This window comes from Vespula vulgaris, chromosome 1, assembly GCF_905475345.1.
Source record: "Vespula vulgaris chromosome 1, iyVesVulg1.1, whole genome shotgun sequence".
Classification (NCBI taxonomy): Eukaryota; Metazoa; Arthropoda; class Insecta; order Hymenoptera; family Vespidae; genus Vespula; species Vespula vulgaris.
The window spans coordinates 2,344,577-2,364,047 of record NC_066586.1 but is presented as its reverse complement, the minus strand read 5'-3'; the positions used below and the strand labels follow the sequence as shown (position 1 = coordinate 2,364,047).

Below are 19,471 nucleotides of genomic sequence, written 5' to 3'. Positions count from 1 at the left end.
AAAAGGAAGGAGAAAGAAAAAAAAATGATCGACGATAAAGAGTGGATGGTGACTGTTTGCGATGGAACGGCCGCTGGCGATGAAAAGTGTAATTGAAAAAGGTGGAGGAGAGACAGCTCGAAAAACAATTCACGGAGGTATCGAAGGGCGAGGAGGCAAATTTGATGCCCTTCGTAGACCGGTCGACCTTCGATACGGTTCACGTTCTTTTAATCCGTGCTGGTGTGTCCGCTGGGGTATCTCATTTTTCAAGGCACGTTGGAAACTGAATTTCCAGCGGGTCTCGTGAGATTCGACGCGTGCACAAAAGAGAAAAGAAGAGAGAAATAGAAAATGAGAGAAAGAGAGAGATAGAAGAAGGACGAAAGAGATTGCACGAGACGATCGAAGCCCGGTGGGCCGGAAATCCGTGGCCCGATGCGGTCTAACGTCTCCAGAGTGTTATTACTCTTCATCGTCTTCCTATCACACGGATCCTGCCACGCGAGAATCCAACAAAAGAGAAAGAGAGAAAAAAAGAGATAGGTAGTCGTAACTCACAAGGGTAAAAATCGATTCGGCCACCCTGTAGATCGTTGTAGGTACATATGCGGCAGCATCGCGAAACGACGCGAAAAAAAACTTAGATCCTTCGAAAAGCAAATTCTCGTGGTTTCTTCTTTTTTTCCTTTTTTTTCTTTTTTTTTCTTTTCTTTTCCTATCGTTCCACCGACGGCTCGATATTTTTAATTAATTGCTCGTTATCCCGTGTCCGTTTTTCGTTTTATTTTTACACGGTACAAACCACGTAAACGAACCTACGAAAACTTGACGAAAATTTCTCGTCAACTCTGACAGCGCGTACAAATACATACGCGGAGTGTATGTTATATCATAAATCTCGAATAATACTACGTTACTCGATCGTCAACGCAACTTTGAAACTTCAACGTGCAACCCTATGAATTTGATAGAACGTTGTCCGTACGCCAATGCGTATATACCTACTTTACGTCCTACTCTAACCAATGGTCGTTCATCATTCTCTATTTATAAAAGCGTTAGTACTTTACCAACATGAAACTACTTTTTGCTAGTGGACGTTAATCAAAAGAATGTTTTTCTCGGTTAATCAAGAGAAAATTTTTAAGTAATAATCGGTACGAAAGTATGGACGGATTGAAAAATAAGAAAAAAAGCAAAAGAGATAAAGGGAAAAAGTAAGAGAATAAAGTAAAGATTATTTGATCAATAAATGGTACGTACGTTTCTGGTCTTGCTAACCTCGTGACTATCGGGAAAAATCGAAAGGTATGAACGATGTTTTAACAAAGCGTTGGAATTGCCGTCACGAAATTACGAAACCCCCTCGAGAACCTGCAGGTGCTAACGCTTTTTGAACGTACACGTACGAGAAACTCAAGGGAAAATGTAATTATATCGCGTAAACCAACATCCGCGTACCACAGGAACGTAAGCTCGCGCTGTCAGAAATGTTGCTAGCTCGTACATACGTCGTTGGGACGTTCCAAACGCTCGTTACGACTTCGACCGTCCGAAGTCGAGCTTACACGCGTATTTTGAAAAAGAGAGAGAGAGAGAGAGAGAGAGAAAGAAATAAGCAGCTGAAGGAGAGAAGAGTGGGGGAAAAAATCCTATATCAGATAGGTAGAGTAAAGCGGATGGAAATGTAATTTACTAGAATGGAATTTCCGCCTCTTCGCGTCCTACGAAAGAAATGTATGAGATTAATAGAAGATAGAAGCGTGCGACATACTGTATAGCGGAAGCGTTCGAGAGAGAGAGAGAGAGAGGGAAGGAGAAAGTTAAAAACTTGCGACTCCTCTCTCTCTCTCTCTCTCTTTCAACGTAGCGAAAGGGGTAATCTGATTTACTTATAAGCGAGAAGCGAGACGGCTCGTGCATCGTTCAACGAGTTTTACTTAAATCCGAAGCTCAACGTCGTTTTGACTAGTGCATCCAAATCACCATAGGAATATCTCGCTTGCTCGTATTTTTTTCTCTCCTTTACTTTTCTTTTTTCTATTTTCTTTCTTTTTTTTCTCTTCTCTTTTTAAGAGAGAAATATAACGAGGAAAATGGAGAATTTTTTTTTTCTTTTTTCTCGCCGAGTTAAATAAAAAAGAAAAGAGAAAAAGAAAGAAGCGACGAAAAGTTTGTCACTTCAAACGAGGAGGTTAGTTCCCGAATGATCTTCCACGTTCATACATGTTATTATTATGATCGATTTTCCGACTTTGATCTTATTTTACGATCAGACGTTTCTACGTTTCTCGTATTTCCGGTAGTTAATCGTTTTCTTTGCGACCTGACTTTTCCGACAAGCCCTTGGAAATACCTACCTATTTATCGTGCATCAACAATCGTAGCACATGACGTATTGTAATAGAGAACACATTGCAATTTACAATTCTAATTTAGATTCTGTTATTTGTATGCGTATGGAAATTTATACGTTTACATCGAACGTACGATTTCTATTCATTTACGATGGATATCGAATAAAGATATTTTTCTTGAATTCTCGATAATATTATCGATAAAATGTTCATACGTTTAATCGTTCTTAGAGTTTCTTGAGAATTCAATTGAATTGTAATTTAAAGATTTTATCGGAAAGTTTTCGAAGGAATCATTCGGCTTTGAAACTCACGCGCTCACTTATCCCTCTTCCCCTTTTCGGTCCTTCTATTTCGGTTACCACTCGTAGATTACAAGCGCTAACGCGAAGCCTATCTATTATTAGACGAACGCTGTTCCCTTCTCCTAGATCGTATTATTTGTTTGACCTCGCTTTCCCGTACATCTTCGCGCTTGTTAAGCTTCTTCTATCGTCGGCAACTTTCTGAAAACTTACCGCAAATAATTTCGATTTTTCCAGTCTTTACGTACGGGACGATCGAAGTTTCAATTAGATTCTATAATACACTTGGATTCGACATACTATAAAAAGTTTAACTATTTATATCTGGATTATTATCGAGATTATATCGAGATTAATAAAGATTGTATTATATAAAGAATAATAAAGTGAAAGACTAGAAACAAAATTTGGCGTCGTTGGAATTAGAAAGATTAGTAATAATTAGGCTTCTTAGATATACCTAAAGATTACTTTTTACGTTTAGAGATATTTAGAACAATAAAATAAAATATGCTTGTCCTTCGAAATTGAAACTTAGAACATCGGATAGAGAATCTTCTGATCTTTCTCTCTCTCTCTCTCTCTCTCTCTCTCTTTGTTTTTCATTCGAGAGTATAAAATAAGTTTGCGGAGAGGTAACGAGGCGGTTTGTCGACTTCTCGAGTCGAGGCTAACTTAATTCAAGCTCCACCTCCGGAGGCATTTTACGTCGAAGGATTTTCAAGAAGGCAAACATGAAAGCAGGCGAACGTTGTGCCGGTCGCGTTTCGTATCCGAAGGAACCCCTTGTTTCGGTTTCCATCGTGTTCCCCTTCCTCATTCTCCAACCCCGTTTCTAGCTCTTGGAAAGCTCAAGGAAGCGACAGTGGCCTCCCAACCCCTCTGCCGTTCTCGAGTAGCGGAGCAGCAGCGGCAACCGAAGTATAAACAGTTCGTGGAGTGCCATGGGGGAGGCATTAGCAAGTGTTAAGCTAAATAAACACTTGGTGTACGGATGGTTAGGGGTAGGCGTGTACAATTGTAAGGATAGAAGGAGGTGGTGGAGAAAGAGGAGTAGGAGAAGAAGAAGGAACGAGACGGGCGTTAACTTCTCTTCTACCAATTGCTCTCTTCTCCTTCCATGAAGGAGGAACTTCTTAAAGCGAACGTTTATCCGTCAAACAGAAGATATGTATATATATATATAGTATCTTTTTTCGAAGAGACGTAAATTAGTTACCTTTATATTTCAGGATTTAATATTTCATTACGTCTTTTTTTTTTTAATATTCGATCGACCTATTCGAGTTATAATAAGTGAATCGATCGAATTACGTAATACATTTTTTATAGGTCCCGATCTTGTCGTTTATATTAATTATCTAAGTAACTATTATAATTACGTAACTACATCGTTCCTGCCGTCTACGAGTTTAGCTATTACTTAAAGAACGTTCATTTTCTTTATTGAACAAGTCCTATTAAAAATTAAATCTTTTACGTGTGAGAGAGTTCTAATTGTCGGAAGAAGGATAGCTCGGGAGAGTCTAAAGTGGGATCGCAAAAAGTTCAAAAGGAACGGTTCCTTTGTCTTCCTTAATGAGACCATCGGTTTTTATGCGTACTTAAATAAAAAAAATATATATATATTCACGTAGTCATTCTAGGTTGTCGTTGAGGTTTCAAAAGTTTAAAAGTCTTTGGTGTTAAAATTCGTAAAATGTAGTGATAAAATGTAAAAAGAGATAGATATATAGATAAACAAATAAATAAATAGATAGACAGATAGATAGACAGACAGACGGATAGATAAATAGATAGATAGATAGATAGATAGATAGATAGATAGATAGATAGATAGATAGATAGATAGATAGATAGATAGATAGATAGATAAGTAGATAGATAGACAGACAGAGAAAGAAAGAGAGAAAGAGAGGAAATGAAGGGAATGGTTAAACGGATTTGTCAATTCAAGGTTGTAAAGGATTCTCTTTCTCTCTTACATCTCGAGAACTGGCCAGGAAAGGGCTTTCAACTGGCATCTGTTCCCTCTATCTCTCTCTCTCTCTCTCTCTCTCTCTCTCTCTTTCTCTCTCATTCTCTCCTCGGTATCTCCGGTTTGTTCGCTCCTTCGGCTTTAACGTTCTCCCTGTAGGCGTTCACTGTGTTAAGTACGCGCTTAATGGCACCGTAGAGTAGAGAGTGGCGCACATTAGCGCCGGGTGGCCGCTAATCTCGAGTAGCGTCGATTAAACGATCGACTTGGAGCGTCGTGAAGCTCACACCTTGTACGCGAGTGTTTACCGCTTCTGTCCTTCGAACCGAGAATTCACTCGATCGTGTCTCTCTCTCTCTCTCTCTCTCTCGCACACACACACACACATATACATTTACACACAAACTCACACATAAATTCACACACGATACGAAGCCAACTAGTACGTGCTTCTCTTCTCACCACGACGACGACAACGACGATGACGACAACGACAACGACAACGACGACGACGACGACGACGACGACGACGAAGCTGAGGTCAAATAGGGTACTTTGAGCATCTCGTCGAGGCCAAACGTCGAGCGTTTCGACCCTCTTTTTACAGGGACATTGCTCATCCGCTCTTAGTATCGAAAGGGTCGCCTCCATGAAGAGTAAACGGAGTTTCTGCTCCTAAAATGTAAATCTCAAGGCCATTCTATAATAGTAAAAAATCGTAAAGAGCTCTTCATCGAAAGCTCAGAATAAACTTTGATCTATCCTTTCAGATTACTTCTGTCATCGAATTCGTGATTGAAGATCAGAAAGAATTCGGAATTTATGGGATAGGAGGGTCGATACCAATCCAACGTGTCTTCGGCTCGGGTCCAGCTAAAAATATCTACGCTGTACGTTCCGGGCTGGTGAATTTTTTATTAACATCCACCGCAATTCCCGCTTTCGTCCGCACAATGCGTCGCGTAATGGGGCGCAAAAATCGTCCCTCGGACGTTCGCGGCCGAGCGGAAGGTCGGGTAAAGGGACAGAGATAGAGATAGATAGAAAGGGAGAGAGAGAGAGAGAGAGAGAGAGAGAGAGGAAAAGAGAGAGAGAGAGAGGGGTTAATTGGAACGGACCGTGCAGAAATCTGTATGCGTCAACATGCACGCTTATGCGTTCGCAAAAATTTACCATCCTGAAAATCTCTCCCCGCCTTTTATCTCTCTCTCTCTCTTTCTCTCTCTCTCTCTCTCTCTCTCTCTCTCTCTCTCTCTCTCTATTCCTCTCTCTTTCTCTCTTTTCGATGAAAACAATGGGCCGTGCGATACGAGCCGATGACGTACGAGTTCACTCGGTGATCTATCGCCGAAACTGGAAAATAATAAATTGGACTACTCGTGTTTATAATGATCGCACGTTCGTGATTTTCGGTCGTAATCATAATTTTTGTTTAAATTGTCTCTAACCAAGAAAGAGAGAGAGAGAGAGAGAGAGAGAGAGAGAGAGAAAGAAAGAGAGAAAAGGAAACATTGATTTAGCAAGATCCCATTCGATTAATATTTCTCTCGTGCTCTTCGTAAAGCGTTCCGTTATCGATGACTGTCCTTAATGCGATCGGGTATATAAGAATTTCTTAGCACGTTTCCGCAAGGCGAGCTTGCAAGCTGCGAACTCAGGATGGAGCCGAGCGTGTACCAGGGAAATTAGTTCGCGCACGTGATTCCTCGGAAGAGCACGCACGACACCTTTCTAGGAAAAACGAGCCAGCAACCAAGTTCTAAACGTATATCTACTTGCTTGCTCTTCCCGTTGATATCGTAAGGGAAAATCGCATGTTGCAAGTCGATTAAAAAATTTTCTATTACTCGACATGAATCTTGCGCGGGTCTTGTTCTTCTTTCTTTTTTTTTCTTCTATTTTATTTCTTCTTTTCTTTCTTTCTTTCTTTCTTTCTTTCTTTAATCCGTTTACAAGCTTTACAAGCGAACGGATATCGTTATCCGATAGTTTTATTTGAAAAACTATGGTTTCGATATTCGCAGCTTGATGAAATCGATAGTGAAAACTGTAGAACGTTGTTAACTGAATTCGATGAACTTTGAAGAAATTTTGAAAGTTTGAGAGAACGTGTCGACGATACGAGTGTATTGATCTTTCGTGTCTGTGCGCGCGCGTTTGTGTCTATATCTCGGTCGACTCTCGAAAAAACGTTTCCTCTTAAAATAATAAAATAACTATCACGCACACTAGCTCGTCGTATATATCGGAACACATTGTGACCTCGTACTCGCCACAATGCGGTCCTCTCGTGAATGGAGACGTCGCTCAGCTTTGAGGCACGTGGTATTGGAAAAAAAAGAGGAAGAGAAAAGAAAAGAAAAGAGGGGAAAAAAGGGAAAAAAGAAAAGGGAAATACAAAAAAAAGTGGAAAAGCGATGGCGCAAAAAGGAAAGCGAGAAGTGAGGGAAGAGAAAAAAAGGAGGAAAGGAAGAAAGGATAACACAGATAGATGCCGAATGAGCGGCGGCCGTCACGAGACACAATCTACAACCATCTCGTCGAGAGGCATTGAAATATCGGATGGATGCACTTTTACAAAAACCGACGTACGCGTATATACGTGCAAATATGCATTGGCATTGGCGTAGGACAAGGATACGATGTGAATATCGAGAAAAGATGATTAGAATAACACGATGTTACATGTATTATACGTAGGATGAGTGGGTAAAAAAAAAATATATATATATATAGGAAAATTTGTTGTTAAATATAATCTTTTCGATAGAAAGAAAGAAAGAAAGAAAGAAAAAAAATAAATAGAGAATTTTGAAGTAAAGGCATACGAATAATATTCCGTTGACCATATGCGTCTTTTATTCGCATACATCGAAAAAAAAATAATAGAGAAGCAAGGTTGGTCCATCGATTCTTCGTGAATAGGAAGCGTATAAGAGGTTCTCGCGAATCGTCGACGGGAACGAAAGAAGAGACGATAGATTTAGGAAACAATGCTGGCTATGCTTCTTGCAGTTTCTCAGTGAAATATGAGTTCGATTCGTATGCCACGCGATCGCTTTATCCTTACCTTCGAGGAAGGTTTATCGGCGAGTCGTCGAGACGTCGAACTAGACGGCGATATTAAAAAATATCTCGAAGATGTTTTCGAGAACGATCGACGTCGAGAAAAATCGTGAGATACGAACTGGTTTTTAAGATTCTTCTCGTGTTCGTCCAGTTCAGGATTGCAATGAAGGTATTATATAGTGAAAGGGAAAAATGGAATAAGTTAAGTACTGGCATAAGAAGAGCGTTTTATTGTCGTCGATAAACGTTGAAAAGTTTCTTAGCTTTTTGCCAGAAAAACGTGGACTATCGTAACATACCTCGGATCCCTTGTAAAATGGTCTTGTAATCCCTTACTCTGCGAGCCATACAGATGCGCGCTGTACTTAGCACTTAAAGCACGGCGTAAGCTAATTTAAATTCGTATTTAGATAATCAACATTCTGTATTTCTCTGGTCTACTTTCGGGGAAATGTTCAACGTACCAAAATTGTAATCGGCCTTTGTGCATTCAACTATTTATTCATTAGGATTCAGCAAACTTTCCTTAATGCTGGCACACACGTGGCGCGATAATTGTTATTTCAAACGGTATTACGTCAAAGCGTAAAATCGTCTGGATGCTTTTGAAAATGTATTATATAGTTAAACGACTTGGCTAACGTCGATCGATTACCGACCAACTAAATCGATGTGAATACGCTTAGCTACGTTAAATTAATCGCCGTTCGTGATCATGCACGATTCGCGGCAAATTCCTGTCGCGTGATAGAACGCAGTTGTTTTCTGCGACCAGAAATACATCGTTCAACGATATTTACCGTGCCAGTTTTACGTACGTTTCTATGATATTTACGTGATAATTTTAAGTATAAATCGATGATCATTACCATTTGATTTCATCGAAAAAAAAAGAATCAAATTTACTCGATAATGTTCACGAAACGAAATTCGAAATCGAAAATCTAGTATATTTTTATTTTGTTCCATTTTTTCGTTTTTTCTTTTTTTCTCTCTCTCTCTCTCTTTTTTATCCAACGCTCGTTGGATATCGTTGTAGCTATCAAAACGATGGCAAAATATAGGTAGACGAAACGTGGATGATTCTATGTTGTGCGACGCAACTAACGATACTCTCGTATTCACGAATATTCAAAGGTTCGTACGCAAACGTGATCTTTCTAAAAACTATGTTGTCCTATAGAAATGTAATACTCGAACGTACTCGTGTTCGTAAAGTTTCAAAAATACACGAACGATCTATATCAATATTTTCTCGTTCGCTATCTCGAATTTCCTATTTAGTGTTCTCTTATATTTAGAAATCGGATCATTTACATTGTTAACCGTATACCTTTTTTATAAGAGAACTTAATATCCTTTGTATAACGTTAACTTATTAAAAGAGAAGGTTATCGCTTTATGTTTGTCGATTTATGTTTCCACGAAATCAGATGCTTCGTCCACGCGTTTCGCTATGCCCGGAATGTTTTAATTAAATACGGCCGCACGCACTATCCCTTTACCTTGTACACCTTCCTCCAAACGTATTCTTACTCCCTTTGTAACGAATGATTACGTTCGTAGGAAATTACCCGTCTCTGAATGGGAGTCTTAATCGATAAGTGAGCAAAAGGAAGGAAGGAAGGAAGGAAGGAAGGAAGGAAGGAAGGAAGGAAGGAAGGAAGGAAGGAAGGAAGGAAAGGTAGGTAGGTAGGTAGGAATGATGGAAAAGATTGGAACGAACGAGCGAGTCCAAGTAAAATTGGAAAGAGCGTCCGCTTACGAAAATTTTCTGTCCCAACGTGACGTTCTAATTCTCTCTTGAAATCTGTCGGTGACAGCGGCTTTACCAGCGTCGAAAACGACCAGCAAAACAAATTCGTTCGATCGTGAAAACGCATCGTTTTACCTCGTCGCGTTTTCGATTCACATTCTACTTCGTCGACCGTAATGGACTTTCCGTTTTTCTACAAAAGCCTTCGTAATTTTTATTTCCTTGATGTAACAGCTCGTCGTACCTATATATCTGCGTACATACATACACACACATATATATATATGCGTGTAGACGTAATTCATTTTCGAGATAATTCATTTTCTTCCTTCTCGAATTATTCGTAAAAATCAGAGGTCGATGACAGATCTTTGTAACTGTCTCTCTTTCTCTCTCTCGTTTATTTTCGCGTATTACAAGTGAAACATGTCAGCGATGATCGGACAGCCAACATGGTCCGACGTTATTCCTTGTGACACTACTTGAAGAACGATCTAAGCGGATTACGTGACTTGCTAAGGGCTTGTTATCACATCGGTGTTACGCACGTGCAAGAAAGTGCGTGCACAAGTTTAAAGCTAGGGAACGATGTTAAGTACCCTCACACAATGTTGCTTAATGAGCAAGCTTTTATCGTCCGGTTTTATCGTCGACACTTGCCGCTCGTACTACAGCTTTTACACGCTTATTTCTTGCTCCTTTTTCTCCCCATCTCTCTCTCTCTCTCTCTCTCTTTTCATCCATCTCTCTCTCTCTCTCTCTCTCTCTCTCTCTGTCTCTCTCTTTCTCTCTTTCTCTCTTTCTGTCTAGCTTAGCGAAGGAAAGATAAAGTTTTGTAATCACGATTAACACCTATTTTACCACGTCATCTCTTCTAGAAGGTGTTTTCACCTTCGACATGGCCCGTACATTTTCACACACCTTGATACCTTGATTGTAGTCGTCTGTTATCGCCGAAGAACTCGAGAGCTGCGGAATCGGCTTTGGCTTTGTATATTTTTGTATTTTTCTTTTGAATGCCCCGATGGAAAGAGGAGTCAACGTGGGAGAGCTAGAGCCCTGCGAGGTATAGCTTACAAAACGGTAAGTGGCATCTGTAGCTTGCGAATTTGTTCGGCTGGAAATAACGCTTTAAAAGGAACGGGGAAAGGTAGAAAGAGCGATAACAAGAAAGTGGTAAATGGTTGAAAAGAGAAAGAAAGAGAGAGAGAGAGAGAGAGAGAGAACAGTACTTCTAGGTAAATCGTCGGCACTTGCTTGCGCGTTTTGTTAACGCAACTCGACACGTCTTAAACGTGGAACACCAGACACAAAGTGGAATTTACTCGACCGTGCAGTTACGGCTCGTTTGCCTCGCCGCGTACTATTCTCTAGTATTATTTCGCATAAAAACTTGCAGGTGCAACGAATTCGAACGTACGCGTTTAACGTTTAGATAACGTATACGTATACAGAGAGGCTCTCACCGTCGTACAATCCTCTTTCTAATTTCGAGCGAAACCCTTCACGGTTTACATTTTCTAGCTAGTGTACCACCCGTCTAGTCGGCTAAGCGGAATTCTTCTTTGCATTGTGTATCTTTGCGATGAATCTCTAAATTAGGCTTCTTTATGAAAACTTTAAAGAGCATACCCCGGTAAGCGTTACTGAAAATTACCTAGAACTGTGCAAAGAAGAAGCCGTTTAGAGGCAGAAACCTGTTTGGAAAAGGAAAGGGAACGTAAAGGATGACTCTTCTACAATGCTTAATTACAAACTAGAAGCTATCTTCATTGTAGAACTCGGTATAACATATTCTCTATATGACTGTTCATGACAAGTCTGCTTTCAAGTCAGTAAACTCGAGAAAGTATATGAAATAAAATATTTTGTTACATACCATGGTAATAATTAAGGGAACACGAAACTACCGGGACGAGAGAGCGAAGAGTCGTAAGTAGTAAGAGTCGAGTAATAGACAGACGCGTTACAAAGATTTCCATTTACATCGATGTATTCGAGGTAGAGAAAGAATAGAAGGGAAAGATGAGAGAGGGAAAGATGAGACAAGGAGTGCCGAAATAATCGGCTCGTTTGTTAAATAGGAAAAAGGAGGAAGGGAGGGTAAGAAAAAGAAAAAAAGAGAAGAAGAAGAAGAAGAAAAGGAGGAAAAAAAATAAGAAGAGGAAAGAGATATAAGGACGATGCAAAGGTCGAGTATTCGAGAGAAACTCGCTGGATAGGCGCTTTGCGTATCGCTAAAGTGAAGTGGGAAGTCTCTGAAGTTGAAAACGTAGAAGTGCCTACATGAGAGAGAGGGAGGGAGAGAGAGAGAGAAAGAGAGAAGGTGGACGAGCAAAGGGAGGTAGCGTCGGATGCGTGGTATAGTGAAACGAGGAATAGGAAGAAGAAGAAGGAGGATGGGAATATTACATATGGATGCTTGTACGTATCATAGCTGGAGATGCATACTCGAGCATGCGTGTTTGTATATATGAGACTCATACACGTATAAAGACGAAGTTGGAGGAAGAGAGAGAGAGAGAGAGAGAGGGTGGAAGAGAGGAAGAGTGGGAGGGAGGGAGAGAGGCAAGACGTGGGAGAAAGGAGGTGCGGACGATGCTAGTGGCTGCGACGCTGGAGCAGAAGGAGGATGGGAAAGGGAGCGTAGGAGTAGTGGGGAGGGAAGGAGAAGAGAGGAGAGGAGAGGAGAGGTGAAGAAGATAGGAGAGGAGTGGGAGGGAGGGAGGGAGGAGCCGGAGTGTTTGCTTAGCCGGGGCACGAACCCCGTAAATAGAATCCCATTAAAGCCTTGACGCGCTACCGTGCGTCCTCCTCTCGACGTACACAGACGGACCAACGGACGCACACAAACAGACCAACGGACGTACACACGCAGATAGTAAACGTATAGATATAGACGAGGGAACAGCAGCACGTTCGTCGGTGGATGGGAAAGCACAGGGTTGCTGGTACACCTACCTACCTACCTACCTACCTGCACACGAACTCTATGCTCGTGCTACGCGCAACCTGGTGCAGGAGGTCGGCCAGCTAACGGAGAATGAGAACGGAGGAATATCTCCGACTTGCTCGAAGCAACGAGCTTTCGACCCACAAGGGGAAAAGAGAGAGGGGGGGAGGGAGGGTGGACTACTGCCGAATCATGGATCTCTTTTTCGTGCGACCTTTCGTTTCTTCCATTTCTAGCTTTCTTCTTCATCCTCCTTCTTCTTCCTCTTCCTCTTCTTCTTCTTCTTCTTCTTCTTTTTCTTCTTTTTTTCTTTCTATTTCTTTCTTTCCTCCTTCATTTTTCTTTCTCCAAGAAAGAGCGTTCCCGCGAGAAATGCTTTTCTAAGAAGGAGAATTTGTGCCCATTATTCGTCGAAAATATGTTTTCCCGGCGGGTAATGAAAACTTTTATCGTTATCACACTTATCTTCCCGCAACCCTCCGCCCATGAGACAGTGATCACGTTATATATTAATTTCCGTTGTCACTTTCATAGACTATGCCGTTAACTAGAAGTTAACTAGATAGAGAACTACGTGGAGAATATTTGGAAAAGAAAAAAAGAAAAAAACTATTCTCTGGATTTTCCTCAATGATTGAACGTGACGATATTACGGTTCTCGTGTTATTACTGTAAACGAGTGGAATATATTTTAATTAAATTAAACAAAATTTTCTCGGTCGAATAAAGTTTTCCTAAAGGAAAGAATTTTCTCTCTCTCTCTCTCTCTCTCTTTCTCTCTCGCACACACTTCGTATTAGGAAAATGCAATTCCACGTCGATTTCCAATGTGTGAACAAGCATAGTAGTTCGAGGTTCTGGTCGCTAGGAAATGGAGAGTGGAGTGGTGCGTGTAAGTGTGCACGTGTACGCTCGTGAAAATTGATCGATCGTCGCAGGATTCGCACGGCGACAGCAGCCTGTGAAATTTAGCTCGCTTTTCTTGAAGTTACGGATAATAGAATGTACCACGTCGAGTCGTCGTAGATAGTTAATTAGTTGTAACTGTGTGATGTTTACGTTACCTCTATATGCTTAACTATCTCACTGCGCAGTTTAACTCTGGATACGAAGTGCTGCTCACTGTTTCGCTATACCACTACTCGTTACAGTATGGAGAACAATGTTTAGAATAATTCTATCAACGTAAGAGACCTTAAGTTAAGTAATTTATCAAATTTTGCAATGGACGTATCGCTTAAATAATTTTTTATTATTTTATATATAAAAAATATATATATACATGTATATATATATATATATGTATGTATGCGCGTGTATGTGTATGCGTACGTGCACGTTTGTGATTCTGTAAATTATCAGAAGCGAGCGTGTTAGTTTCACCTTCGTAAATGCGTTTAATGTACATACAACTGGAAAAATAATCTTTAGAGATTATTCCCTCAGCGATTTTCCCGGCTACTTGGAAAACGCTCACGGATAGTCTCGCACGTTCCACTTTTCTACCAGTTATGGAAGAGAGGAAAAAGAAGTGGACGTGGCCACGTGCCATCTACGGGAGCTTAATAAGCGAGAGCTATACCGACTCGTTGCTTATCATCGTAAAAACTATGTGGATATAAGGTACTCGCCTGACCGGCATTCCACTGTCTTCTAATCATTCTATCATCCTTCGCATGATCTCTCGCGAACAAATTTTTCTTTTTTTATGTATCTGATAAAAAAACAATCTATTATCATTTGCAAACATTATATACATATATGTATTAAAACTTAACTCAACAAAGAAAAAGTAGGATAAATAATAGCATTAAATAAGAATTATGAAAAAAGATTTTTAATACTTTTTAATTTTTCGTATTTTTTCTTTTTTAAATACGATAACCATGGTCGTTATGAAATATCGAAATGGTCGCGCATGAAGATGAAGAATATTATTCTTAAGGAAAGTTATATTAAAGAAGATAGAATAGGAGAATGAAAGAGAAAGAGAGAGAGAGAGAGAGAGAGAGGGAGAAGGTAGACATACCATTGCAGCGAACGCATTAAATAATGCACGCTTCTTACCCTGCTAATATTTCAAACCTACGGGAAGCCGTCGAGTATGAGACTGAAATTTCGCATTATGTATGAACCTAAAGTCGCCTTCTCCCTTTCCATTCTAAGAACGTGAGACAAAGTTACGATGGGTTGCTCTTTCGTCGACCAGAAATACCAACAAGTTTGTTAGCCGATAACTTTTCAAATAACACGCGTCGATTTTTCGTTTTCTTAGGTATTTTACTGCACCGTAAAGTTTCACTTTCCATTCGTGAAAGGAATTCAGTCGATCCTAGGTAAGTTATTCGGTAAGCCAGGAGTAACGGTAAGTTAGATATTCCAGACGGACAATAGCGTTTATACGAGCAGGAAATTGTCGATTTACAATCATACGTACGAGCCAAAGAGTCGGGAATGAAATAGGTAGAAGAAGCTGTTCTGGCAAGGAACCCATTGAACTTTAGTGCCAAATCGAATCTTTTGCTAGGATGGAAGAAGAAGAAGAAGAGTAAAAGAAATGAGAGAGAAAGAGAAAGAGAGAGAAAAGAAAAAAGATAAAATAAAAGGAATTGTACGTACGTATATGTGTGTGTGTGTTTCAGATTGAACGAAGAAACGAAGAAAGAACATAGATATGGAGGGGAGAAAAAACGAGTGCTCGCGAACGTGTGAGTTTATTTCCTTTCTTAGAGGTGAAAACCTGACCGTCTGAGGGTGGAGTAGGAAGTTGGCGTGAGAAGGGGGTGGAAAGGGGTGATCGAGAGGTGAACGTCAGGAAAGACAAAGGAGTAGTAGCTTCGGAGTTTCGAGAGTAACGACAATGATGTGCAAGGAACCGTAAAGGTCCTGGCAACTTCGAAGCACTCCCCCAATCAGCTTTCCATGGAAATTTGGCTTCGAGATGGTTCGACGTTCTTCGACCGTTAAACTTGTCCCTTGCGATCGACATCGAGAATGGCTATATAATAAAGCCTATACGTTAAAATCACGAATAAGTATAAACTAAGAGAACAGTTTACGTTTCTATTCATTTTCCTCTATTTCAAAACGATTCTCTTTGAGTATCGAAATGTACATTGTTGTTTCGTATAATCGTAGTTGCTGTGTCTCCGTCGGTTCGATAAGAACCATCTTATTTCACTTGCGAAGAGAAAACAAAGGGATTCGAAGGAGCAAAACGGACGGGGATATCGATCATCCTGTATCTCCGAGTCATCTTCTCGCGATCATTAAGAACAAGAGAGAGAGAGAGAGAGAGAGGCTACGCGTCGACGCGTTTCATGCACCAAACATTTTGTGGTCGGAGAAATTCAGTTCGTGGTGGAAGCAATGGCGCGTTTGGCGTTGCAGATCCCTATTCAAATAACGTCGTAGAAAAAAGAGGAGCGAATGTTTGCTCGTTGATCAAACCTCTCGTAGTTAATGAATTGTAAACAGTCTCTCGAGGCCCTTTTCCTTCCTCTTCCTCCTTTTCTCTCTTCTTCTAACTTCCTTCCTTCCTTTTTCTTCCCTTATTTTCTTCTTCTTCTTCTTCTTCTTTTTTCCCTTTTCTTTTCCTTTTCTTCTTTTTATCTTTAGAACGCCTCGACTCTACGAGCTCGAGTCGCGCGCGAGCGCTAACGATAAAGTTAGAGATTGCGCTCGTCGGCGTTCCTTTGCTCGGAATTAATGAGAAACCCGACGAAGAATGGCGACTTCTATCGATGCCCGACAACGTTTGCTCGCGAAAGAACAGACCTCGAAAAAAGATTGCTTTGGTAGGTACTCTTACGATCTTATCAACATCGTACATCGATAATGTAGCTAAATCGTTGTCCTTTTATCGAAAGCTATTTTAAGTTATCCGATCAGGTTGTCACCTTTATGAACGTTAAGAAACAACGTCATTATTATCTTCAATAAAAACGCGTTGATTCTTTTGAATCCTACTAAATGAAACCTACTTTTCCGTAACTCTAATCCGTATCGATGAACATTTTTTATTTTTCTACGAGTCTCCCGATAAATAACACGGAATACTTTAATATCCAGTATCATTTTATTTAACGAAACGATATTTATGATCGGAATTATCCTCGTTAATTCATTCGTTAATGAAAAAAAAAGAAAAGCGTAACTTATGACCGGTGATATGATCGTAATTGTAAAATATTAATTTCTTGAATATTTCGATATGAGAGAGGGAGAGAGAGATAAAGTATTGAGGGGAAAAAATGGATAAAAAAAGAAAGAAATCGAAGAAGAACTGACTGTCTTTTGCTGTTACCATTTTCGTATCCGATTCCATGAGCAAAGCTAAAAGCAGGATGAGAAGAAGAAAAAGTACAAATTTCCGATAAGAACCGACTGTTACGTTCCGACTGTCGGTAACGTCGACAGGACAAATCAGGAAAGAAATAAAATTACGAGCGGTATTCGTGTAAAAAGCGCGACTTCGCTTGTGAAGGAGGAAGAAAAAGGACGAAGCAAAGAAGTCGTCGAAGTTGAATCGACGTGAATACTGCAGGTGCACTTTGCATCGACGATGTTCCACGATTAAATTGGCCATTTCTCATTCAATCTCCTTTAATGGAATTAAATAATTTTCCGCGTTCGTCGATTCTACATAGGTAGGTGTCTATATACCGTCTTTCGTTCTTCCTTTTTTTTCTTTTTTTTCCTTCCTTTTTTCTATTTTTTTTTTTTGCAATGATTATTTGAAAAATCGGGAAGAGATAAAAAAGAAAAGGAAAGAAAAAAAAAATAACGATTCTTGCGTTAGGAGAATGAAGCTGGAAACGAATCAATGAATTATGCGCGTACTAACTAAACGCGGATTAATTCATTCGGTTCCAATGGAATCGTTGAATGAAACGAAAATCGACGAGAACGTAGTTTTCTCTCTTTCTTTCTTTTTTCCTTTTTTGTTTTAAAGGGATTATTTTCAAAGATTCAACAAAAATAGGAGGATAGATATTAAGAATCTATAAAGATATTAAAATCTAATAATAAGAATCTAGAAAGTTATACATCGACTTTCTCAAATAATAATTATACGTTATATCGTTTCATAAAATGGCATTGAATTTCACGAGGTTTCTTCGTTCGAAACTAACGTGTTCTATCTTACATCTTTAATTCCGTTTGTGTGGAAAACTAACGAAGGAATGGGTTAGAACGTCCCTTATTTTCGTCTTTACGGTAGATTTCTGTTTCGCGTGAGAGAAAAGACGTCGTGGATAAGGATCGAAACGATCAAGTAGAAAGAGGTTTCGTTACTAGTCGGCCGTAGTCGCATAGATATAACTACGGTTTTCTTTTATGGATCGAAAGAACGTGAAAGAGAGAGAGAGAGAGAGAGAGAGAGAGAGAGAGAGAGAGAGATCGTAAGAGTCATAGATAAAAAAAAAGATAAAAATAAAGAGAGAGAGAGAGAGAGAGAGAGAGAGAGAATGAGAGGAGCGAGTAGAAGTTAAGTACGTCAGAGAGTGTAACAACGATATACTCGCTACTGTTGGTAGATTATAATAGAATGCATTCGAGGGCAAACACTAGAATCTATCTTTCCGTGGATATTAATGGAGCAAGATATTGCTCTCACACCGATATATTCACCGTCGGTTCCACCAATATAATACAATGCTAGGTATTATTAATGTCGTCGGAAGACAAAAACTCTGGTATCAGAGTGTCGTACGTAGAAGAACGTATCTCTATCTTAAAGGTAACTATACCTAAAGAAGAATCAGAAAAAGTTTATGGCGATCCCCGTAATGGTCGTTATCGGTTACTCTCATTATTTCTCTTTTATCTTGTTAAACGTTTTCACCCTTTTGAAAATCTTCTTAAAGACTTTCAAGATTCACCGTAGATTCGTGTTGCCCAGACGTCTGGACAGTTCTTATATACCGGAAGTTTAAAGGTTTAGCTTGTTATTTACTTAGTCGTTCCTTTTTCGCTAACGTCTCGTGCCTTGAAATTGATGACTTTCAGTACTTTCTGATATTTAAGAAGATCAAAGAAGCACTCTTTCTCTCTCTCTCTCTCTCTCTCTCTTTCTCTTTTTCTATCACTAGTTCCTTCTTTCCTTTCGTAGGTTCAATCGTATGGCTTAAGGGAATCGATCGTGCAGGTAAACGGTTCGTGAGCATCGCGATGATCGCCGACATTAGAACGGTGATTGGAGGATAAATCGAATCGGGAGTTACAAGTTGTTCAATTTCTACGTAATATCTTGAGAAGGATTATCTCGTGCTAGGTGATACCGAGTATGGTTCTCTCTTCGACGAGTCATTCGCTTTGCAGTCGAGCGAGTTAACTTTAAAGCCTGTTTTCCCTGCGAGTTAAGCACAATGGGAACGGAGCACTCGCATTCTCCAGAGGCAATTTGTCATCGCCGCTATTTAGAGTCCCACGGCAGGCATAATACGGAATAATATCCTTGTAGGTAAAGCGTGAAAGACCAACATATTCGGTGAGTTTATGAGCTCCTCTCACGAGACTCTCTAGCTCTTTGGTTTTCGTTGTGAAAAGAGTCCATGAAAATCTTTATTAAAACTTATCGGTTCGTAAATATTTATCTATATCGTTTAATTTTCCATGGGACGATTTGAAAGGAAGAAAAGAAAAGAAAAGAAAAGAACAAAAAAGAAAGGGAAAGGGAACGTATACGTAAGAGCCCTCGTTACAATTCCTCGTTAAACGATAAAATAAAACGGGATTTATAAAGGTATCGTTTAAGAGTACCCTTGTGATACTCTCTTCTGCACGATGTAGAACGAAATTATTGTGTAGAAGAATCGAGTGGTATCGGATAGAAAACTAAATACGTAGTATCTCGAAAGTATACTCAAGAAGCGAGTAGCGAAGGGAAGGGCGTTTGTTCGAGAAGAGATCCTGCAGAAGGGCTTTCGAGATGATCCCGACCACAGTGGTACTATTCGGTTTTATCGGTACCGTCAAAAAGGGATAAAATTCTATCGTCGAGTTGGTTCTACCCCGAACAGCAAAAGAAAGGAAGAGAGAGAGAGAGAGAGAGAGAGAGAGAGAGAG

General features: G+C 40.0%; 1 protein-coding gene and 1 long non-coding RNA gene across 9 annotated transcripts in view; one reads left to right on the top strand and one right to left on the bottom strand.

Annotated features, from left to right (window-relative positions):
- LOC127069774 (uncharacterized) overlaps nt 1-19,471 on the top strand; it is a 275,276-nt gene that overhangs the window by 109,615 nt on the left and 146,190 nt on the right. For 6 of the 7 annotated variants that reach the window (XR_007783716.1, XR_007783718.1, XR_007783714.1 and 3 more), the window contains one exon: nt 9,258-9,375. This is a non-coding gene — a long non-coding RNA (uncharacterized LOC127069774). Of the gene's footprint in view, nt 1-9,257; nt 9,376-15,042; nt 15,109-19,471 lie in introns of all 7 variants that reach the window. The other variant, XR_007783721.1, reaches the window with a different exon arrangement.
- Nucleotides 1-19,471, bottom strand: part of LOC127069705 (protein vein) — a 231,043-nt gene that overhangs the window by 108,680 nt on the left and 102,892 nt on the right. The window lies entirely within an intron of this gene.